Source organism: Mobula hypostoma, chromosome 10 (assembly GCF_963921235.1).
Source record: "Mobula hypostoma chromosome 10, sMobHyp1.1, whole genome shotgun sequence".
In the NCBI taxonomy this organism is placed as follows: Eukaryota; Metazoa; Chordata; class Chondrichthyes; order Myliobatiformes; family Myliobatidae; genus Mobula; species Mobula hypostoma.
In genome coordinates, this window is record NC_086106.1 from 122,049,088 (window position 1) to 122,072,894 (window position 23,807).

General features: G+C 42.2%; 1 protein-coding gene and 1 long non-coding RNA gene across 4 annotated transcripts in view; one reads left to right on the forward strand and one right to left on the reverse strand.

Annotated features, from left to right (window-relative positions):
• The window catches only part of il1rapl2 (interleukin 1 receptor accessory protein-like 2), a 1,302,096-nt gene that overhangs the window by 1,077,832 nt on the left and 200,457 nt on the right, over positions 1-23,807 (reverse strand). The gene's annotated exons all lie outside the window — the stretch shown is intronic.
• Positions 1-23,807, forward strand: part of LOC134353160 (uncharacterized) — a 94,083-nt gene that overhangs the window by 51,225 nt on the left and 19,051 nt on the right. Inside the window, exons 3-4 of one of the 2 annotated variants that reach the window (XR_010019553.1) lie at positions 10,725-10,847; positions 14,541-14,678. This is a non-coding gene — a long non-coding RNA (uncharacterized LOC134353160). Of the gene's footprint in view, positions 1-10,724; positions 10,848-14,540; positions 14,679-23,807 lie in introns of those variants that run through there. The other variant, XR_010019554.1, reaches the window with a different exon arrangement.

Sequence of the window (23,807 nt, forward strand, 5' to 3'; positions counted from 1 at the left end):
ATCAGGATTGTGCACGGCATCCTACTTGACAGATTACAGATATTAATTCCAGAGTGGCCGCTGTGTGCTGCGTCGCACCACCATCATATACATCGAAATGTACAGTGAAATAAGTCCTTTGTATTAATAACCAACATTCCCAAGGATGAGATGAGGGCAATTCTTCTTAGTTCCACTCCACATCATCTCTAGATTTCTCAAGACCTCAGTCCAGATTCAGATTCAAATTTATTTATCATGTATACATCAAAATATAAAGTTGAATGTGTCATTTGCGTGAGAGACCAACGCACTAAAGCATGTGTTGGGGGCAACGCTCAAGCATCGCGTAACATTCCAGCTTAACAGAGCAGTCTCATAATGTTCAGCAGTTGAGCTACTAGGACTTGATATTTCAATCCCTATGGTAAGTCGGCACTGTTGATGTTGGCAGTGGGCTTGGAGTGGTGACAAGGAGGGTAGGTATGTCATCGGGGTCATCAGGTGGGCACCCTCCTTCTTTGACGTTTCGTTGATAAGCCCACGACGTCTCCAGAGGGCTCAACGGTGCTACCTGGCATCCCAGATACACCCCCCTCAGTTCCATACCCTCCTGTCTTCATCTTGCAGCCCAGTTGTTGTCTTTCATTTTAATCCAAATCCAATTGCTGCTTTCTTCTGCTGCGTTTGACAGAACAACGCAAGCAGCAACAGTAACAACAAAACAAGAGAAAATCTGCAGACGCTGGAAATTCAAGTAACTTATTTTATAATTTACTGGCATAATTTACATATTACTATTTAACTATTTATGATTCTACTACTATTTATTACTTATGGAGCAACTGTAACGAAAACCAATTTCCCCCGGGATTAATAAAGTATGACTCTGACTAACAGACACAAAATGGAGGAACTCAGCAGGCCAGTCAGCATCTATGGAGAAGAGTACAGTTGACGCTTTGAGCCTTTGGCAGGACAAGAACAAAATAAAGCCTCCCATCCTCCCGCCTACCTCACACCCAGTCACAACCCCAGGACAAGCCACCTCCGGGCCTCTAGTCACCAGACTCTCAGACATTGGGCTTCCAACCTCCAGTCCATGGTCCAGCCCCCACCTACTAGCCACATATTTCACCTACAGGATCTCGTCCCCATCTGGTTCCATCTGCCATTCTTCTCTTACCTAATAGTTCCCAATATAATCTCCAGAAATAATATGCAGTACTGTGCAGTCTCAGGCATATATATATATAGCTTAGGTGCCTGAGACTTTTGCACAGAACTATAGTAATTTTATGTGTTGCACAGCACTGCAGTAATTTCATGACATATGTGAGTGATGATAAACCTATTTCTGATAGGGGTCTTTATGGTGGACTGAGAGTGGGAAGGGGGCATTGAGAGGGGAATCACAGTTGAAGAAAGGGGAAGAGAGAGGAGAGGGAAAACAAAGCACCAGAGAGATATTCTGTAATGAGAACACATTTTTTTCTAATCAAAAAAATGAAACATTGCCCAAGGAACTCCTAAATAGGACAGAACAGCATAAAAGCTTTACACATCAAAGTCCTTATAAAAAGGTGCTATCTGCACAGTACTTTTGTCAAAAGTGTCAAATGAGGATCAGAACTAGCTTCATTAAATTCATTTACGTAAATTCTGGTTTGTTGGCTTCTTTCTCCATACCGTTCAACAGTCAGTACAATGCCACATTGTTGCTCTAATGCTTTAATGTTCTTGCCTTCTCATTGACATCAATTCTGTTGATTGTCATCTAGGAAAATCAGCACATTATCAGCCCAAAGAACTTTAGAATTCAGGCAAAAGTATGAAGGACAAGACTCTGTGATAAGTTGACACCTTATCAATGCGAGGACTGATTATGGTCAACAGCAGGTCTAATGGTCCAATGTTCATGAGGCTTAATTGGTGCTGACTCAACAAATACTTAATGGTTCAGGTCACCAGAACAGGTTTGAATCACAGTTTGAAGTCTATTGATTTACATTCCTACCATCTTCTTTGGCTGTCCATCGATTTCGATGTTGACTGCACACCTTACACAGTAATAAGACAGCCGGTGTCGTGCACCCACCATACAGTGGTGGGCTTCCAAATCTGATGCTAAGTGGTACACAGGAGTGTAACACACTTCGCGGATAAGGAAGCTGCCCTGCAGTGACAACTAACTGGTCTAGTGATGCCGTCCGTTGGCCAGCACTCTGGTTCCTCCGCATGCCACCAAGGTGGCTGTACCATTGACCCTTTTGGATTCATCTGCCACAGACACCATCAGACGCCCTGCTGCCGGCGTCCTCTTTGGGTGCAGCCTTTGCCTGAAGAGGCATAACCTACAAAGCAGCAAAGGCATGCTTACTTCCTTGACTTGGCTAGCCACGATCCTATTACTGGATCTGGTCTAGTATATAGAATAGTAATGAAACATCACCTTCACGGCTAGGTTAGACCTGCCAGAGAACGAATCTCCGCCGTGCTTCGCTGATGTTCGGCCAATGTCACTCCTACGCCACGGTGAGGCGCCAAGGTAGGATTTTGTATGATTCCTACCATACGATCATGGTAACACCTAAATTCTGCCTGCTCTGCTTTCCTTCCACACGGCAAAGACAAGCAAGGGTTAGTAAGTTGTGGGCATGCTAATGTTGGTGTCAGAAGCATGGCTACATCTCCAGGCTGACCTCGCTCCTCCCGCTCCTCCCACCCCCCCCCACCCCAGCACGTCTCCAACTCTGTTGGTCGTTGACGTAAACGCTGCACTTCACTCTATGTTTCACCTTGTTGGAGTGCAGTCCTGTGCAAAACTCACAGGCACATGTATATACCCAGAGCGCCTGCAGTATGTATCGCACTGCAGTGCCACTCATGACATACCTGTGATGATAAACCTGATTCCCATATGTGGGCTGAGAGTGGGAAGGGGAGCAGGGAGAGGGGAATCATTGTTGGGAAAAAGGGAAGAGAGAGAGGGAAGGGAGTGCAAAGACCAGACAGACCTTTTGCAATGATCAGTCAGCCAATTGTTGAATCAAATGACCTTGCCTGGTGTCTCAGGGCTGGGTGTGCCTGCACCCACGCCACCACCCCGCCCCCCCCCCGGCACTCCTCTCTGCCACCTGTCCCTCACCGCTTCACCCTCATCATTCCCAACATCCTTTGCTCCCACGCTCTCCAGTCCACGTTGACAAATACAGTACTGTGGAAAAGTCTTCGGCACCCTTGCTGAATATATGTGCCCAAGACTTTCCACAGTATTGTACATGTGACAAATACAACTCATCTTATCTTTAAAATCTTTAAACTTGTTCATAGGAAATGATTTCATTTGAATATAACATTCAGTAATAAAAATTACCAGGGAAAGATTTGTGGACCACACATCTTCCATGGTGATACTTGCAGAATTAAAATATACTTGCTTAAAAATATAGCATTAATTCAATGAAGCAAATTCAAATTTTTTATGGAAATTTTACAAAGTTCCAGAAATATGATGGGAAACTTCCTGGATTAATTTACCCTTGATCCACAGTCGACTTGTGACATTCCCCTGCGTACGTACACCTCTCTCCCATTGTTCACCTCTGCAACCATGGCCCATGGTTCTGATCGCCATCAGCCCTTCCCAGACCAAAATTTAATTCTTGGCAAGGCACCAATGCATCTGAACTTCCTCTCCGAAACCCATGACTACATCACAAAATCATTCCTCCGTTTCAGTCCCAAAAGATGTCAAAATAGTGCATGTACTTCACTTGTGAGTCAGTCAGGGTAATTTTCTATATTTAGTGCGCTATGTGTGGCCTCCTCTACATTGGTGAGACCCAATATTGAGCGGGGAATTAATTCAATGACAACCTCCAGTCTGTCCAATACAGGAGTTAGGATTTCCTGGTGGCCACCTATTTAAATTCTACTTTCCATTCCCATTCTGATAACGTTGATCCATGGCCTCTTCTACAGCCATGATGAGGACTTTCTCAGGTAGAAAAGCAAGACTTCATATTCTGTCTGAGTACCCTACAACCTGAACATTAATTTCTCTAACATCGTGGAATTTTTTTCTTGCTTCCCCTTTTCTTTTATTCAATTCCCCAATCTGTCTCCCTTCTTACCTTCCTTTTCTCCTCATCTGCCCATCATCTTCTGGTGCCTTTTCTTCCTTTCCTTTATCCTATGGTCAACTCTCCTTTCCTATTAAATTCTTCTTCATCAGCCCTTTACCTTTTCCTATCACCTCTCAATTTTTCACTTCTTGCCCCCCCCGCCCACTTCACCCACCCACCTTCCCTCTCATCTGGTTTAACCCATCACCTGCCAGCTTATACTCCTTGCCCTCCCCCCCCCCCACCATCTTATTCTGGCTTCTTCCCCCTTCCTTTCCAGCTCTGATAAAGCGTCTCAGCCTGAAACATCGACTGTTTATTCCTTTCCATAGATGCTGCCTGACCTGCACATTTCCTCCTTTATTTTGCATTTGTTGCTCTGAATGTCCAGCATTTGCAGAATCCCTAGTGACAAAATTGTGCCATCAGCGACCCCATTCTTGGCTGACAATTACGTTTGCAGAAACTGGAGTGGTGGTAAACGGAAGACTTTGACAGTAGCCTGTGATTTCTTTAAAAGTCATGCTTATTTAATCGGACACACTATCAGCGTATAGAAGGGAGAATGAAACTCTGTCTGAGCGGAGCCACGGCAACAAACACTCGCACAATATCTGCAAGACCAAGGAGCTGATTATTGACTTCAGGAGGAAACTGGAGGTCCATGAGCCTGTCCTCATCAGGGAATCGAGGTGGAGAGGGTCAGCAACTTAGAATTCCTCGGTTCTATCATTTCAGAGGACCTGTCCTGGGCCCAGCATGTAAGTGCAATTATGAAAAAATTACAGCAGCACTCCTACTTCCTTAGAAATTTGCAAAGATTCAGCGTGACATATACAACTTCAACAAACTTCTGTGCATGTGTGGTGGAGAGTATATTGACTGGCTGCATCACAGTCTGCTATGGAAACACCACTGCCCTTTAATGGAAAACCCTACAAATGGAGTGAATATGGCCCAGTCCATTACGGGTAAAGCCCTCCCTGCCACTGAGCACATTTACATGCAGTGTTGTCACAGAAAAGCAGCATCCATCATCAGGGAACCACACCACCACCCAAGAGATGGGACCCCCATCTCTTCTTACTGCTGCCATCAGGAAGAAGGTACAGGAGACTCAGAACTCACACCACCGGGTTTAGGAACAGTTATTACACCTCAACCATCAGGCTCTTGAACTAGCGGGGGTAACGTCACTCAGCTTCATTTGTCCATCTCTCAACTGTACTCACAACCTATGAACTCACTTTCAACGACTCTTCATCTCATGTTCTCGATACTTTTTTTGATTATTTATTTATTAATTATTACTTTTTTGTATTTGCACAGATTGTTGTCTTTTTCTCACTGGTTAAATGCCAAAGTTGGTGCAGTATTTTATTGATTCTATTATTGTATTGTTATTATTCTAGTGTGGATTTTTTGTGTATGCCCACAAGAAAATAAATCTCACGATTGTATATGATGACATACATGAACTTTGATAATAAATTTACATTGAACTTTCAACTTTGAACTTCGAACAACTCATCCAGCACTGAACCAATATTTGTGCATTGGTGCCACTGAGAATAGTTTCACCTCAATATTCGGTCTTCTAATTTTCTGCCTTCATTATCGCCTGAGTTTTCAATATCATGGTCAAGTCATTTTATTTATTGTTAGAAATATTGCACTGAAACTCAAGTCAATAAGGCTGAATTTATACGTAAAGTGCCAGGATAATGAAGAACTGATCATGCTGGCTTCTCAAAAGCAATGAACGCAACTTGACACTGGATACATAATGGACGTAATGAAAATGAGATTAATGAAACATTCTATATTTTTGGCAGGGATGGAATCCTGGATATTTGTGAGGATTAATGTCTCTGAGAGGGCCCAGAAGTGATTTGGTGTAATACTATTATATTATTTGCTTCTGTAACTATGGAGAAATTTCAATTGCAGTTAATTTAAAAGCAAAAGGAATTCAAAATGATTAACTTGGCTTCCAGTCAACGCAAGGTATCTTTACTAATTATGGAGTTACAGAAGAGGTGGTTATGTGACACTGTATGTCTGTGTTTTCTTAATAATAAAAGGCATTGAAACATTGATTGGCATCTTGTGGGAGTTGTCAGTACTTAATCTGATGTGATCAAAACTGGATGACAATACCAAATATCCTATTTGCAACATGGATACTGGTGATGCAAAAATTCAAAGTTCAAAGTAAATTTATTATTAAAGTACAACACTGAGAATCATTTTCTTGCAGGCATACTCAATAAATCCAATAACCATAAGAGAATCAATGAAAGACTGCACCCAACAGAATGGACAAACATCAAATGTGAAAAAAAAACCCAACAAACTATGCAAAATTCTTGTTGATGTTCACTTTAATTGTTTGCATGAGCCGTGTTTTTTCTTTCTCTTGCGTATCGGGTGTTGGTCTTTTATCTTTTTTTCCTTAATTAGGTTCTTTCAGGTTTCTTGCTTTGTGGATACCTGTGAGTAAGCAAATCTCATGATTCTATAATTTATACATACTTTGATTATAAGTGTACTTTGATTCTTTGAAATACAAAAAGAGAAAAAATATAATAACTAAAAAACATGAAACACAGTCACACACAGCACATATAGTTACAATATCACATGTACAGTGAAACACAGTGAAAATGTGTTTGTGTTAACATCTAACACAATCCTCCAACTATGGGCTGGAGGCAGCCCACAAGTCTTGCAAATATAGCATGATCACAATATTCAGCAGCACAACACATGCAACAAACCAAGCCCCTTTCTCATTCATCTAACTAGCCAATCACATACACAGACAGGCTTCCAACCCCAGGACAGGCCACCTCCAGGACTCCAGTCCTTGACGCTGGACACTTGTCTGGACTTGCAGTGATCAGGTCTCCAAATAGTCAGGATTCATTGATCACAGCACTTGACTTTAGGGTCTCAAGTTCAGACATACACAGACCTCCATCACAGGGACCCACCAACCTGGGGTGATCACTGGCCCTTGCGCCTCCTGCCCAGATAAAGCTCTGACCCGGGACATGCTGACCTGTGAATCACTAGTCTCATTGCCGGCCAAACCAACCATTGGGATCACTGGCCTTTGAACATGGTGCTCCCCGATCTGGAAACTGAACTCCAGCTCCTGCCCCTGACTGTTCATTTACTATCCTTGACCTCTAACTCTCCCTCATTGTTCCTAAACACTAACCTGACCCATAACCTGATTCATCTTTGAACCTGGGTGAGTACACTGTAGTTGTTACCGACCTCATTAAAAACCTGTGTGGATGAGTGTGTGCACACAAAGACTTACTGTACATACCCAAGCCAAAAGCTGTGGATGAACCAGGAGGTACGTGCTCTGTTGAAGGCTAGATCTGTGGCATTCAACTCTGGTGACCCAGGTCTGTACAGAAAACCAGGTATGATTTGCAGAGGACTATTTCAAGGGTGAAGAGACAATTTCGAATGAGGTTGGAGGTGACATCCGATGCATGACAACTCTGGCAGGGTTTGCACGACATTACTTCCTACAAAGCAAAACCCAATACCATGAATGGCAGCGATGTTTCACAACCAGATGAACTCAATGCCTTCTATGCCCACACTGAAAGGAAGAATATAACTACAGTTGTGAAGATCCTTGCTGTACCCAGTGATCCTGTGATCTCTTTCTCAAAGGCCAATGTTAGACTGTCCTTAGAGAGGGTGAACCCTCACAAAGCAGAAGATCCTGATAGAGTACCTGGTGAGGCTCTGAAAACCTGTGCCAACCAACTGGCAGGAGTATTCAAGGACATTTTCAACCTCTCACTGCTACAGGCAGAAGTTCCCACTTGCTTCAAAAAGGCAACAATTATACCAGTGCCTAAGAAGAATAATGTGAGCTGCCTCAGTGACTATGACCCGGTAGCACCCACATCTACAGTGATGAAATGCTTTGACAGGTTGGTCATGACTAGACTGAACTCCTGCCTCAGCAAGGATCTAGACCCATTGCAATTTGCCTATCGCCACAATAGGTCAATGGCAGATGCAATCTCAATGGCTCGTCACATGGCCTTAGACCACCTGGACAGTACAAACATCTACTGTATGTCAGGATGCTGTTCATCGACTATAGCTCAGCATTTAATACCATCATTCCCACAATCCTAATTGAGAAGTTACAGAACCTGGGCCTCTGTACCCTCCCTCTGCAATTGGATCTTGGACTTCCTAACTGGAAGACCACAAACTGTGCAGATCGGTGATAACATCTCCTCCTCACTGACGATCAACACTGATACACCTCAGGGGTGTGTGCTTAGCCCACTGCTCTATTCTCTCTATACCCAAGACTGTGTGGCTAGGCATAGCTCAAATACCATTGATAAATTTGCTGATGATACAATCATTGTTGGTAGAATCTCAGATGGAGACAAAAGGGCTTACATACAGGAGTGACATATGCCAAATAGCGGAGTGGTGGAACAACCTTGCACTCAATGTCAGTAAGAGGAACGAGCTGATTGTGGACTTCAGGAAGGGTAAGATGAAGAAACATATACCAATCCTCATAGAGGGATCAGAAGTGGAGAGAGTGAACAGTTTCAAGTTCCTGGGTGTCAAGATCTCTGAGGACCTAATCTGGTCTCAACATATCGATGCAGTTATAAAGAAGGCAAGACAGCAACTATACTTCATTAGGAGTTTGAAGAGATTTGGTATGTCAACAAATACACTTAAAAACTTCTATAGACGTACCGTGGGGAGCTCTCTGACAGGCTGCATCACTGTCTTGTATGGGAGAGGGGGTGCTACTGCACAGGACCGAAAGAAGCTGGAGAGGGTTGTAAATTTAGTTGGCTCCATCTTGGGTACTAGCCTACAAAGTACCCAGGACATTTTCAGGGAGCGGTGTCTCAGAAAGGCAGCATCCATTATTATTAAAGACCTCCAGTACCCAGGGCATGCCCTTTTCTCACTGTTACCATCAGGAAGGAGGTACAGAAGCCTGAAAGCACACACTCAGCGATTCATGAACAGCTTCTTCCCCTCTACCATCCAATTCCTAAATGGACATTGAACCTGTGAACATTAACTCATTTTTTAATACATATTTCTGTTTTTGCATGATTTTTAATCTATTCAATATATGTATATTGTAATTAATTTACTTATTTATTATTATTATTCTATATTACGTATTGCATTGAACTGCTACTATTAAGTTAACAAACTTCATGACACATGCCGGTGATAATAAAACTGATTCTGATTCTGAACTCCCCACTCTATCCCCAAAGCTATCCCTACAGAACTGAAAAATCAAATTAGTCCGAGCCATGAGCTCAATGGCTGACCTCGACAGCCAGAGCATCGGTCAGTGATAGATTTAGGAGGGGCTTGGTGGGAATGCAGGAAGAATTAAATGGGGTTAATAAAGCAGGGTATCTGGGGGCCAAAGGACCTGTTCACCTGCTGTATTTATTTATTTATTTGTTTATTATTTTTATCTTTTATTTAGAGATACAGCATGGTAACAGGCCTTTCCAAGCCAATGAGCCCACACCTCCCAATTACAACCATGTGACTAATTGACCTACTAATCTTTAAATGCTGGGAATGTGGGAGGAAACTGGAGCACCCGGAGGAAACCTGCACAGTCACAGGGAGAACTTACAAACTCCTAACAAACAGCAGCAGGGATTGAACTCTGGCTGTGGGCACTGTAATGGTATTGCACTAAACTACCATGCTGCCCCTGTATATCTCCTTGTGACACCTGGAATGCATTCAAGTGCAAACTTATTGCCTTCTGACTGTACATATATACAACCAAAAGAAACAATGTTTCTACTGAACACAGTACACCCACAATACAAATATCTCACACAGCACATAAAATAAAATATTATCACAACTAAGCTAATAAAATATAATTCAAATTGCATGTGAAGTGTACAGTGCAGGTAAGCAGTAAACAGCACATTAAACAGTAAACAGCTTGTTGTCTTAGTGACGAGACTTCAGTGGTGGCAGGGTATTCATTAGCCTCACAGCCTGAGGGAAGAAGCTGTCACCCAGTCTGGCAGTTCTAGTCCTGATGCTCCAGCACCTCCTTCCTGGCATGAGTGGGTGAACACATTGTGGGATGGGTGGTAGGGATCTTCAACAATGATTCTGGTCCTTCAGAATCAGAATCAGTACAACACTTCTGGTAAATGCCACAAATTAGGGGGGGAAGGAGACCATGGTGATCCTCTTGACAGGCTTTACTGAGGTGGAACACGATAACTTGGCTCTGAATTAGAGAGGACCAAGTCTTTCTCTGTTGGGTTGAGCTGTTCCCTGACCATGGCAATCCACTTGCAAACGTTTCTTCTTCATACAAGGAGACATCATCAGTGCGCTGTTTATCTGTGGTGTGTCCTCCTAATACTTGGCCTTTATATACTTATCAATCAGCTGATTGGTCATTATTACGGAAACTCAAATGTGATGTAGGGAGGTGTTCTCATTACTGATGGATTGCATGGTGAACTCTCTGCATTGTGGCATGAAATTCTGCCCGCATTGCCTTATAAATAGGATTGAGGCCTACATGTCTGTTTACAGAATTGTTTGCACAAAACCATGCTTCATGGAACTCTCTTGCACGCCGTGTGTTTGCCTGGGCCATGACTTTCTGAGATGTAGAAAATGATGCAAGTTCTCCAGCAGAACTTCAATATCTGAACTGTGAGTACATAAAAGCTTAATATTGATGAATGATTCTTTTATTGACTTTGGGCTTCTCTGTGGTCCAACTTTATGGTTTATAGTTTAGAAACAGATTGCAATTAATTGCCAAAACCATGTAGCATTCGTGACAACACATCAAAACAGACCAATTTCCATTTGAGCTGAGATTCCACACAGGACCTCCCACATTCCTCCTGCTGGTCCTGAACATCATTCAAAAACCAATCCATTTAACTGACTCTGTTCTGTTTCTTTATTGCTGATCTCAAATTGTGTAATTTGGGAACATCAATTTACAACACAATGAATACTTTCTTCTATGCCAACCAGAAACAGCAGGCTTCAATCCCCCTGATGACCATCTTCAGATTTACTTAAACAACAGAGATTAGGCAGCTAATGCGAAAATAATGAGCTTAAAATTTTTTTAAAAAATTACCAATTATGTTCCACAGGGACACCATTATCTATAAACCTATTTTGAGAATGAGAAATTGAGGTGATAGAACAGGATTAATGTTTTTTTTAACGTAGAATTTAATCACTCAGGTTTAAAGGTGCCATCAACATATATTATTTGCCCAAGACACACTCATGGCATTATCAGAGAGAATTTTTTATCATAAAAATATCCCAAATGTATTTCCTTCTTTCAGACAGGTATGAAGAGGCAGTGAGTTGGCCAAAAGAAGATCCAATTGATTTCAAATATCAGATTAATTTATTTATCACATGTACATTGAAACATACAGTAAAATGTCTCATTTGCATACACAACCAACACAACCTAAGATATATTCCTGGGAGATTAGAAAAATGAGGGGTGATCTCATGGAAACCTATCGAATATCAAAAAAGCTGGATAGAACCAACCTGGAGGGCATGCTTCCAATAGTGGTATGTCCAGGACCAGAGGAACAGCCTTAGAATACAAGAACGTTCCTTTGGGACAGAAATGACGAGGCATTTCCAAAGCCAGAAGGCGGTGAATCTGTGGGATTTATTGCCACAAATGACTGTGGAGTCCAAATCATTGGGTATATTTAATGTGGAGATAGGTAGGTTCTTGATTAAGAAGGGTGTCAAAGGTGATGGGGAAAAGGCAGGAGAATGGCCTAGTTGATCACAGGAAAAGCATTTCCCACTACTGAGCACGTCTAGAAGGAGTGCTGCCACAAGAAAGCAGCATCCACCATCTTGATCCACACCCATCCAGGTCATACTCCTATTCAGCTGCTTCCATCAGGAAAGAGGTACAACACCATCAAGTTCAGTAACAGTTATTACTCTTCAACCATCAGGCTTCTGAACCAGCATGGATAGCTTCACTCTCCTCAGCAAGAAACTGATTCCACAATCTATGGACTCACTTTCAGGAACATTACATCTAATGTTCTCAATATTATTTATTTGTATTTGCACAGTTTGTCTCATTTTGCACGTTGGTTGTCTGTACATGTTTGTTTGTGTCTCATTTCTCAAAGATTCTATTGCATTTCTTGGTATCTACTGTGAATTCCCACAAGAAAATTAATTTCAGGGTAGTATGTGGTGGCATATATGTACTTTGATAATAAATTTACTTTGAATTTTGAATGGTGTTTAGAAGGAAAATAAATCAGCCATGATGGAATGGCAGAGCAGATATGATGGCCCGAGTGGCCTAATTCTGCTCCTATGTCTTTTGGTCTTATACTTTGCCGGTGCAGCCCGCAAGTGTTACCACATATTCTGGTAAACAACAGGAATTCTGCAGATGCTGGAAATTCAAGCAACACACATCAAAGTTGCTGGTGAACGCAGCAGGCCAGGCAGCACCTCTAGGAAGAGGTACAGTCGACGTTTCAGGCTGAGACCCTTCGTCAGGACTAACTGAAGGAAGAGTGAGTAAGGGATTTGAAAGTTAGAGGGGGAGGGGGAGATCCAAAATGATAGGAGAAGACAGGAGGGGGAGGGATAGAGCCAAGAGCTGGACAGGTGATAGGCAAAAGGGGATACGAGAGGATCATGGGACAGGAGGTCTGGGAAGAAAGACAAGGAGTGGGGGGGGACCCAGAGGATGGGCAAGAGGTATATTCAGAGGGACAGAGGGAGAAAAAGGAGAGTGAGAGAAAGAATGTGTGAATAAAAATGAGTAACAGATGGGGTACGAGGGGGAGGTGGGGCCTTAGTGGAAGTTAGAGAAGTCGATGTTCATGCCATCAGGTTGGAGGCTACCCAGACGGAATATAAGGTGTTGCTCCTCCAACCTGAGTGTGGCTTCATCTTTACAGTAGAGGAGGCCGTGGATAGACATGTCAGAATGGGAATGGGATGTGGAATTAAAATGTGTGGCCACTGGGAGATCCTGCTTTCTCTGGCGGACAGAGCGTAGGTGTTCAGCAAAGTGGTCTCCCAGTCTGCGTCGGGTCTCGCCAATATATAAGGCCATATCGGGAGCACCGGACGCAGTATATCACCCCAGTCTACTCACAGGTGAAGTGATGCCTCACCTGAAAGGACTGTTTGGGGCCCTGAATGGTGGTAAGGGAGGAAGTGTAAGGGCATGTGTAGCACTTGTTCCTCTTACAAGGATAAGTGCCAGGAGAGAGATCAGTGGGGAGGTATGGGGGGGACGAATGGACAAGGGAGTCACGTAGGGAGCGATCCCTGCGGAAAGCAGAGGGAGGGGTCACCACATATTCTGGTGCCAACATGGTATGCCCAAATGCTGTGCAGCGCACACAGAGAACAAGAAGCAACAAAACAGCAGCAAAATAAACACCTATCCTCTCTTCCAACACACGTGGGCAGTCTTCCAACCCTAGGAAACGCTTCCATATTAAATCCAGGCAGACTTTTCAAAGTGGTGATGAGTTGAAGCAAGATCTGGGGTGTGGAAGATGGGTTTTAAAGTACAGAAGCATGGTGTGAAATCTTTAAAGGGACCTGAGAGGCAACTTCATCAAGCAGACGGTGCAGATATGGAACGAGCTACCAGAAGGAGTGCTGCTTCAGGCAAGTGCAATAACAATGTTTATTAGAAACTTGGAAGGTTACATAGATAGGTTAAAGATTAAAGAGATTCACTTTATTTGTCACATGAACATCAAAATTCCAAATAAACTGATTCCTAAGCTCTGGAACCTGGGCCTTAGCACTCAGATCTGCAGCTGGATCTTCAACTTCCTCACAGACAGGACCCAGGCTGTAAAAACAGGGGACAAGCTCTCCTCTACAATCACTCTGAGCACCGGTGCCCCACAAGGCTGTGTACTCAGCCCCCTGCTGTACTCACTGTACACCCATGATTGTGTAGCCAAGTTTCCATCAAACTCAATATATAAGTTTGCTGATGACACAACAATTGTAGGCCGTATCTCGGGTAATGATGAGTTTGAGTACAGAGAGGAAATTAAGAACCTGGTGGCATGGTGCGAAGACAATAACCTATCCCTCAACGTCAGCAAGACGAAGGAATTGGTTGTTGACTTCAGAAGGAGTAGTGGACCGCACGACCCAATTTACATCGGTGGTGCGCAAGTGGAACAGGTCAAAAGCTTTAAGTTCCTCGGGGTCAATATCACAAATGACCTGACTTGGTCCAACCAAGCAGAGTCCACTGCCAAGAAGGCCCACCAGTGCCTTTACTTCCTGAGAAAGCTAAAGAAATTTGGCCTGTCCCCTAAAACCCTCACTAATTTTTTATAGATGCACCGTAGAAAGCATTCTTCCAGGGTGCATCACAACCTGGTATGGAAGTTGTCCTGTCCAAGACCGGAAGAAGCTGCAGAAGATTGTGAACATGGCGCAGCACATCACACAAACCAATCTACCGTCCTTGGACTCATTTTACACCGCACGCTGAACGGATCCTGACCTGGATCTGGGCCGTACCCTCCAACTATCTGGACGTGCATCTCGGTTTTTTTGCACTACCTTACTTTCCATTTTTCTATTTTCTATTTATGATTATAATTTAAATTTTTAATATTTACTATTGATTTCTAATCCAGGGAGCGGGAAGTGCAGAATCAAATATCGCAATGATGATTGTATGTTCTAATATCAATTGTTTGCCAACAATAAAGTATAAAGTAAAACATCAAAACATACAGTGAAATGTGTCATTTTTGTCAACAACTACAGGATGACCAGGGGCAGACCACAAGTGTCGGCATGTTTCCATGCCAACATAGCAGGCCCACAACATACAAACCCTGAACCTTATATCTTTAGAATATGGGAGGTAACAAAGGAATCCCACACTGTACTGGCGACACCATACAAACTCGTTACAGGCAGCGGCAGGAATTGAACCCACTTGTTGGCACTGTAAAGTATTACGCTAACCACTATGTCACTGTGCCACCTAATGACTTAGAGCAGGGGATCTCAGACTAGGGCCCATGGTCCCCTTGCTTAATGGTATTGGTCCATGACATAAAAAGGTTGGAAACCCCTGACGTAGAGGGATATAGGTCAAACATAGGCAAATGGAACTAGCTAAGGGGGGCATCTTGGACAGATGGACCAGTTAGGCCTTAAGACTAACTCATGCTCCATGACTATGACTCTATAGTAGTCACTGCAGTTATATTGATATACATCTGTAGGATTGTAGAGGAATCAAGAGCATAAGATATATGCAGATACTGGAAATCCAGAGCAACAAAATGCTGGGGGAGCTCAGCAGGTCAGGCACCATCCATGGAAATGAATAAACAGGTGAAACTTCAGGCCAAGATTTTTCATCAGGACCCAAGAGGCCTAGTGCAGCAAAGGAGTGCAAAGGAAAATAATTGACTGGAAACTTGATCAATTGTGGAGTAAAGACAAGGAATGGATTGGGTTCCTCTTGCTGCTACTTGTTATTAAGGAGAAAAACTTAATGTGAGCAATTCTAAAGGAGCAGGTACACATCCTTAATGTTGATACACAAATAAATCAAGATGACTAAAGAGTAATTGCTGGATTGTGGGCAGCATGTTACTTGTTCAAGATTGAAAACTTCAGAAAAGTAATTAGATAAATAGCGTTATAGTGCACTTGCTCCGTCAAACATCCCAGGACTTGGGATCAATCCTGACCTCCACTGTGTACATAGACTTTGGCAATACACACAAAATACTGGAGGAATTCATCAGTCAGTCAGCCTTTATGGAAAAGAGTGGACAGTTGGCATTTCAGGCTGAGATGCTTCATCAGGACTGGGAAAAAGTCACAGTAAGAATGTGGAAGGAAGGGGAGGAAGAAGTACAAGGTAGTGACTCCCTTCAAAGGGAAGATTTAAATTTCTTCAGCTTGGGCATTCGTAGAAGAGTCTTTGCAGTGTAGTGTTGTTTTTTTATGGTCAGATATACTGAAATATGGTGTACAGATTATTTTCTTGTTTGTGTGCCATCCAGGTACCTCATTCCATACCTACAGTAAGTACAGTGGTAGAAATTAAAAAAAAACTGGATGCAGACACACACTCAACTTTTTAGGACAGCTTCTTCCCCTCCATGATCAGATTTCTGAATGAACAATGAACCAACCAATGAACACCATCTCAATATTTTTGCTCTCTTTTTGCACTATATATCTAATTAATTTTTCTAAATATATATTTCTCTTTAGAGTCATAGAAACTACAGCATAGAAACAGGCCTTTCAGTTTAACTAGTCCATGCCAAATTATTTTTCTTCCTAGTTCCTTCGAACTGCCCTCCATAGCTGTCCCATTCATGTACCTATACAAATTTCCCACAAATATTGAAATTGAACCCATATCCACCACTTCCACTGGCAACTCACTCCACACTCTCACCACCCTCTGAGTGGAGAAGTCTCCCCCTCATGTTCACATTAAATATTTCACCTTTCACCATTAACCCATGTTTTACTCTCACCCAACATCAGTGGAAAAAGCCTGCTTGCATTTGCCCTATCTATACACCTCATATTGTAATTTATAGTTATTTTTACATATGGCAATGCACTGTTGCTGCAAAATATCAAATCTCTTGACATGTCTTGATATTAAACTTAATTCTGATTTTGATGTGATGGATGTTCATTTTTTAGGGCTCGAGAGGTTTATTGCTAAACTCAATATTCTAGCACAGCTGCATGACAACGGGTTAAAGTTGTTGGTGATAAAGTTAAACTTTTAACAACTATTCCTGCTCAGCTTTACATTGTAAACAAGAACTAGTCCCCAGTTCTTCATGTAAATTGCAAACAGAAATCAGTTTGAGTTTGGAGGCACAGAGACATGTCTCCATTAGCCAAACACAAAACACATAGGTTATGTCACTTAGCACATCAAACATGGTTAAAAGTTGGGATGTTTGTGTACTCAGGGGGTCATCCCTCACAATATTTTATGTGGACGTTTTTAAGATCATCTGAGTGAATTACTTTATTCCCACGTAAGTATTTGTAACACATCAAATACAGTTGATTCGTCAAGTAGAAAATAGTTATAAATATTGGAAGGGTGGATAGTGGTGGGAGGAGTTGTGAGATATAACAAGGAGAACAACAGAAAGATAGATTTAGAGAAAGAAGAACTAAAATTTATTCATCAACCGGTTTCTGCAACAGATGACACACTCATCTACAGTTTGTTTGTATGTTCCTCTAGTTCTTAAGAATTATACATGTGTTTGTACTTTGTAGTTTGTAAATCTTTTGTAGTTCAGATATCTTTTACAAATTAGAATTCCTCTACCATTGTTAATGTGTTTAATGAATTAAAATTATTTAATGAATTCATACAAGTATGATTAAAAATAAAATAACTGTATTTAAACTACTTTGATAGTTGGAACTATCTCCTCCTTGGTAGGGATGGTGTATTCACTACTCAACAGTGAATTTGTTTGTTATGCACCATGTTGTATGACATAGACAATCATGGTCTTTCCATGACTATGATTGTCTTTGGCAAATTTTTCTACAGAAATGGCTTGCCCATCTTTACAAGACAGGTGACCCCCAATATCAAGACTCTTTGGAGATTGTCTGCTTGGGGTCAGTGGTCACATAACCAGGACTTGTGATGTGCACCGGCAGCTCATGTGACCATCCACCACCTGCTCCCATGGCTCCATGTGACCCTGATCAGGGGGCTTAGCAGGTACTACACCTTGCCTAATGGTGGCATGCAGGCTAGTGGAGGGAAGGAGTACCTTTACACCTCCTTTGTTAGAGATGTATATGCACCCCCACCACCATCAACAATAGGTTTTGGCAGTTAAATCTCACTGCAGAGGGTAGGCAGGGAAGTAAACTAGACCTTGAAAAGTAGGTAGACACAGAATAACCTCACTACAGTGAGTGCATGTATAGATAGCTATATCAGATAGGGCTTAAAATAGTTTCAGTTTAGGGCTTTGCGGACAGGGAATGCTATACTATCATTCTGAACATAGTGTTACAGTAAAGTGTAGTGCTCGTAGACGTAATATATGAGAGCGATGACAAGGCAGAATGAGGCATCAGGCGTTCATCTTCATTGTAAGAGGTCTGTTGAAGGGTTTATTATACGTTTGTAGCAGGATAGAAATTGTTTTTGAGTCTCACGGCATATGTTTTCCAGTTTATTTTTCTTCTACCTGATGGGAGCAGAGAGAAGAGAAAATGACCAGGGTGGAAGGTGATTATGTGGGCTGTTGTCCTGAGGCAGTAGTAAAATATAGACAGAATTTATAGAGGAAAGGCTGGTTTAGGCAATATACTCAGACGTTCGAGAAGTCATAGGTGAGTTGAGGGCTCAGTAATGAAGGCTGAAGCCTGAAGGTTGTTTAGAAGTCCAGAAGTTCTTGCCTGATGGCTGAAGTCTGGAGGCCCAGAGGACTGGAGTTGATGGACTGTCCATGTGTGTGGGTGGGAGGGAGAGAGGAAAGGAGTTTGTTGTGTTGTTTTTTTTTAGATATGTTTTGTGTGTTTTGTGTTGTTTGGCTGAGCATTGTGGGCTGAAGATCTGATACGCTGCTACGCTGGTGCCAGAAATGTATGGATGTCCCCAATGCATACTTGAGTGTGTTGGTCGTTAACACAAAAAACACATTTCATGGTTTGTTTTGAGGTACACAGGAGAAATAAATAAATGTAAAACTGAGTGTGGAGAGTCTGTCCTCCACAAAGGGTCACGGTAACGGACAGGCAAATTGCACTCTGAATCTGAGCAGTGTGCGGGATCCAATACTTCAATATGTTGACCTCTATCAGATCTTCAGACTAACCAATGCTCCCAGAGCTCTCCTGGTATTTTTGGCTGCTGTATCTATATTGCTGAATCAATTAAAGGAGCCTGTGCATCCTCCTATGAAATGTGTGGGTTTTCTCCGGGTGCTCCAGTTTCTTCCCACAGTCCAAAGATGTCCCAGTTGATATGCTAATTGGCCTTTGTAAATTGACCATGATTAGGTTGGGGTTCAATCAGGAGTTGTTGGGGCTGTTACATGCTCAAGGAGATCTGTGTTTTTTTTTGTGAGAATGATGTAATGGTTTTTAGGAGGTCACCTGATGTGATTTTCCCGCCGATGGGAGGTCACGTAATGACATGTGACCTATGACTATATAAGGGTCGACCCAGGTGACGCAGGGGGTTTTTTAGTTTATAGATTTCCAGGTGGAACGTGCTGTGTTTCCGTTTCTGTTGCGTGTTTGTTTTTGTGACGCAGTTTCATTTTTAAAATGGAGTGTGCGTTCTGTTGCAAGATACCATATTATTGGACTGGAAATTTTTGCTAGATGTGTTGATTTACCCAATTCCAACAGTAGAAGGGAGAGTGAAGAATTTATCGAAGTACAGGATCGAAGGATCGAGAGGAGTCGGCATCGTTTGGCAGTTTAATAAAGGATCGACCTTATTGAGTCTTTGTTGGAGGAGTACGACCTGCATCGAGGATAACTCTTGCCAAAAAGAGCAAGGAGTTCATGCAAAGGTGTGCTCTCTCTTTAAACGAATAAGGTCAGTTGACTTAAACTGTATATTTTCGGCATCGGGAATCTTGTGGACAGAACCAGCAGGAAAGTTGCGTCTGTGAAGAAGTCCTTCTCCAGAGAAGTCTCTCCCAATTGAACGTGTAAATCCATTGGACTTTGAAGTTATTGCTTTCATAACTATATCTGACTGTATCGCTTTAAGAACTGTTTTCGCATTTAACGCTTTAAGAACCAGAGCCGAGTGGCGAGTTGGTGAATGGCTGCATATCTGTTAACTTCCTGTTAAAGTTTTTGTTTGCTTTTTTCCTTATCATTTATCCATGTTTAATAAATGTTTGGTTGTTTTTATATAACCTGTCTCGGTTGATATTCATTGTTGCCAGTTACGTAACAGGGCAGTATGACTCGAAGGGCCAGAAAGGCTAGAAGGGCTTGTTCTGTGTTGGATCTCTAAATAAATAAATAAAATTTGTGAAGAACTGTTGAGAACACCCCACTGTCATTCTCAATTCAGGAATAAGGTTTCTACCTTTCCAATATGCCACAGTTCAGTGGCTTCCATTAATTCCCATTTTCCACTGTGCTGCTTTGACAGTAGCTATAATTAATGTTTAATGTGTTCAAATTTGATTACAATCCAGATTATTTTTAAATGGGCTATACTTTGGAACATACATCTTTTGGCAAATGGACATGCTTCATTTTGTTTTGCAGTGGCTACATTTAACTCTAGTGTATACACTCAGTAGCCACTTTATAAGGTACCTACTGTGTCTAAGAAAGTGGCCACTGAGTGCATATTTGCAGCCTTCTGCTGCTGTAACCCATTCACTTCTAGGTTTGACATGTGTGTTCAGAGATGCTCCTCTATGCTCCACTGTTGTAACGTGTGGTTATTTGAGTCACTGTCACCTTCCTGTCAGCTTGAACCATTCTGGTCGTTCTCTGCTGACCTCCCTTAGTAGCAAAGCATTTTCACTTACATGCTACTCACACAGAATGCTGGAGCAACTCAGCAGGCCAGGCTGCAGCTATGGAAAAGAGTAAACAGTCGACATTTCAGGCTGACTGCCTTCAACAGGACTGGATGAAAAATCAGAGCTTTTTCTCCTGTCCCAGTGAAGGGTTTCAGCTCAAAACATCGACTGTTTATTCTTTTCCACAGATGCTGCCTGGCCTGCTGAGTTTCTCCAGTATTCTGTGTGTGTTGTTCGGATTTCCAGCATCTGCAGATTTCTCTTGTTTGTGAATATATTGAAATGTTTATTAGTGGTATGAAACACCAGGCTCATTTATTCCCTATCTGCATTCAAATCAATTCAGAATACAATGATATTTAACCTTACATCAACAATATATTTTCACAATTATACTGCCTCTTCACTTGGTTTGAAATATGCACACTTATCAAAAAAGGTTTACTCTTCCTGCATCTGCTGAAATATGAATCTACATAAATGTTTCAACATCACTACTGTAATCATTAATGTATTAAACTCAAGATAATTAGCTTCCAAGATGATAGTGCAAGGATGGCTTCTAGCCTGATGTAGAATAAAAGATCAAAGTCAAATTCTATGGATGTCAGAACTTTGCAACAGAAGAATATGCTAGAGTTAATGTTTGAAGTCAACAGCCTGCCTCTTTTAGAGTTTACAACTTTATAATAACACACAATGAGGCCATTCAGCCCATCGTGTCTATGGCAGTTCACAAGAGTTCAACTAAATCTATATTTTCCCTCTTCTTTGATCCCTACACCCCTACATCACAGAATCAACTTTAAAATCACTGACATATATCATGAAATGTGATGTTTTATAACAACAATACAGTGCAATATATAAAAAATACTTTAAATCGCAATAAGAAATATAGATAAAATTTATGTATACATATATAAATAAGTTGTGCAAACAGAGAGCAAAAATAGAGAGGTAGTGTTCACGGGTTCATTGTCCAATTGTCCATCCAGAAATCTGAAGGCAGAGGGGAAGAAGCTTTTCCCAAAACTTAAAGCATATCTCTTCAGTCTCCTGCACCTTCTCTCTAATGGTGGTAACAAGAAAAGAGGATATGCTGGGTGATGAATGTCCTTCATAATGGATGCCATCTTTTTGAGGTATTGCCTTTTGGAGATATCCTTGACAGTGGGAAGACTCATCTAGTCACCATTTCTTTCGATTTGTCCATCACCAGGGTTGATTTCCAGCAGTCAGTGAATCCACTGACATGTCTCTGGGATTTAGGAGGAAACTGGAGAACCCAGAGAAAAGCTACAGTCACAGAGAGAAAGTGCACACTCACATGGGAATTTGATCATGGGGCCATAAGAATTAGACCCATATACCCTATCAAGTCTCTCATGGCTGATTTATTATCCCACTCAACCCCAGTCTCCTGCCTTCTCCCATAAATTTTGACCCCCCTACAAAACAAATTCCTATTGACCTCCACTTCAGATTTTCTCAGTTCCCTGCAGCTGTGAGTCAGCAGCACAAACCGCAGTGCTCTGAGCAGGTATTAATCTGACTGATGATCTGAGGTGTCAGAATAGGTGTCTCTGGAATAGATCTTCAGCCTGCACTAACCTGGCATGAGAGTATCTGTCACTATTCGCACTTTGCACGATCAGTTCTATGGACTTCAATGTCATTACATATAAAGGAGGGAAATGCAACCAGTTCTCACACAAGTTTAAAGCCAGTGATCTTGGAGACGATGCTGCCTGACATGCTGAGTTCCTCTAGAATTGTGTGTGTGTGTGTGTTGCTTTAGATTTCCAGCACCTGCAGATTTTCTCATGTTTATCATTCTATATACTTAATGTGTGAAAAAAAAATGTCCCTCAAGTCTCTTTTTAATCTTTTCCCTCTCACTTCAAAATGTGTCCTTCAGTTTTGGACTCCCCTACCTTGAGACTGTATTCACCTTATCTATGCCCCTCACAATTTAAATCAACCTCAATATAATCACCCCTTTAGCCTCTTATGCTCCAGGGGAAAAGTTCCAGCCTCTCCAGACTCTCCTGATAACTCAAATCCTTCAGTTTCCGAAACAACCTCATAAATCTTCTTTGTGCCTCTTCCAGTTCAATGCCAGCCATCCTATAACAGAGTGCCCATAGTACTCCAACTGTGGCCGTTCGAAAGTGTGACCTCAACATCTCACCCAGCATGCAAATTGCAAGAAATTCTGGGTGAGGATTCCTACAATATGCTTCAGAAAATTAAGGATCTGCATCAGAGTGTCTCTATTCCCATGGATGGTTTTGCTGGAACTCAGATTCAGATATACTTATTGACCACGTGTACATCGAACCATACAGTGAAATGTGTCATTTGTGTTAACAGCCAATTCAAACTAGGGGCGGGCTGGAGGCAGCCCACAAGTGTTGCCGCACATTCTGGTGACAACACAACATTACCACAACATTCAGCAGAACAAGCAACAATCACACCAACTGAGTAATAACAACAAAACTAGCCCCTTTCTGCCCTCCTAGCCACCCGCACAAACAGTTCTCCAACCTTCAGTGGACTCACAAACTCACGGAGAATGGGATCCCAAATTCCCAGCTGAACTCCCAGACTCTCGGACTTGGGGCTTCGGTCATCGGGCCTCAACTTCTGGACCTTCCAATTCCAATCTTCGATCTTCGGTATTGACCTCAGGATTCACTGATAACTGGGACCCCAAATTCCAGGCGTCGACCTCTGGACTCATCGACTCGCCTGCATGGGAGGTCATCAGCCCTTGTGCCTCCTATCCATGTGGACTCCAATCCTGGGACCTGCTAATCTGGGGTTCTCACCAACCTGGGTGATTTAACCTCCTTGTGCAATTGTAAAACTGACAGGATGTTTTCCACTCGTCATCCGAACATCATAAGACCATAAGAAACAGGAGATACTTAGGCATTCAACCCATCCACTCTGCTTCACCATTCCATCATCACTGATTTATTTCCCCTCTCAACCCCTTGTCTCCGTAACCTTTGAAACCCTTAATAATCAAGAATCATCACAATGCTGCATT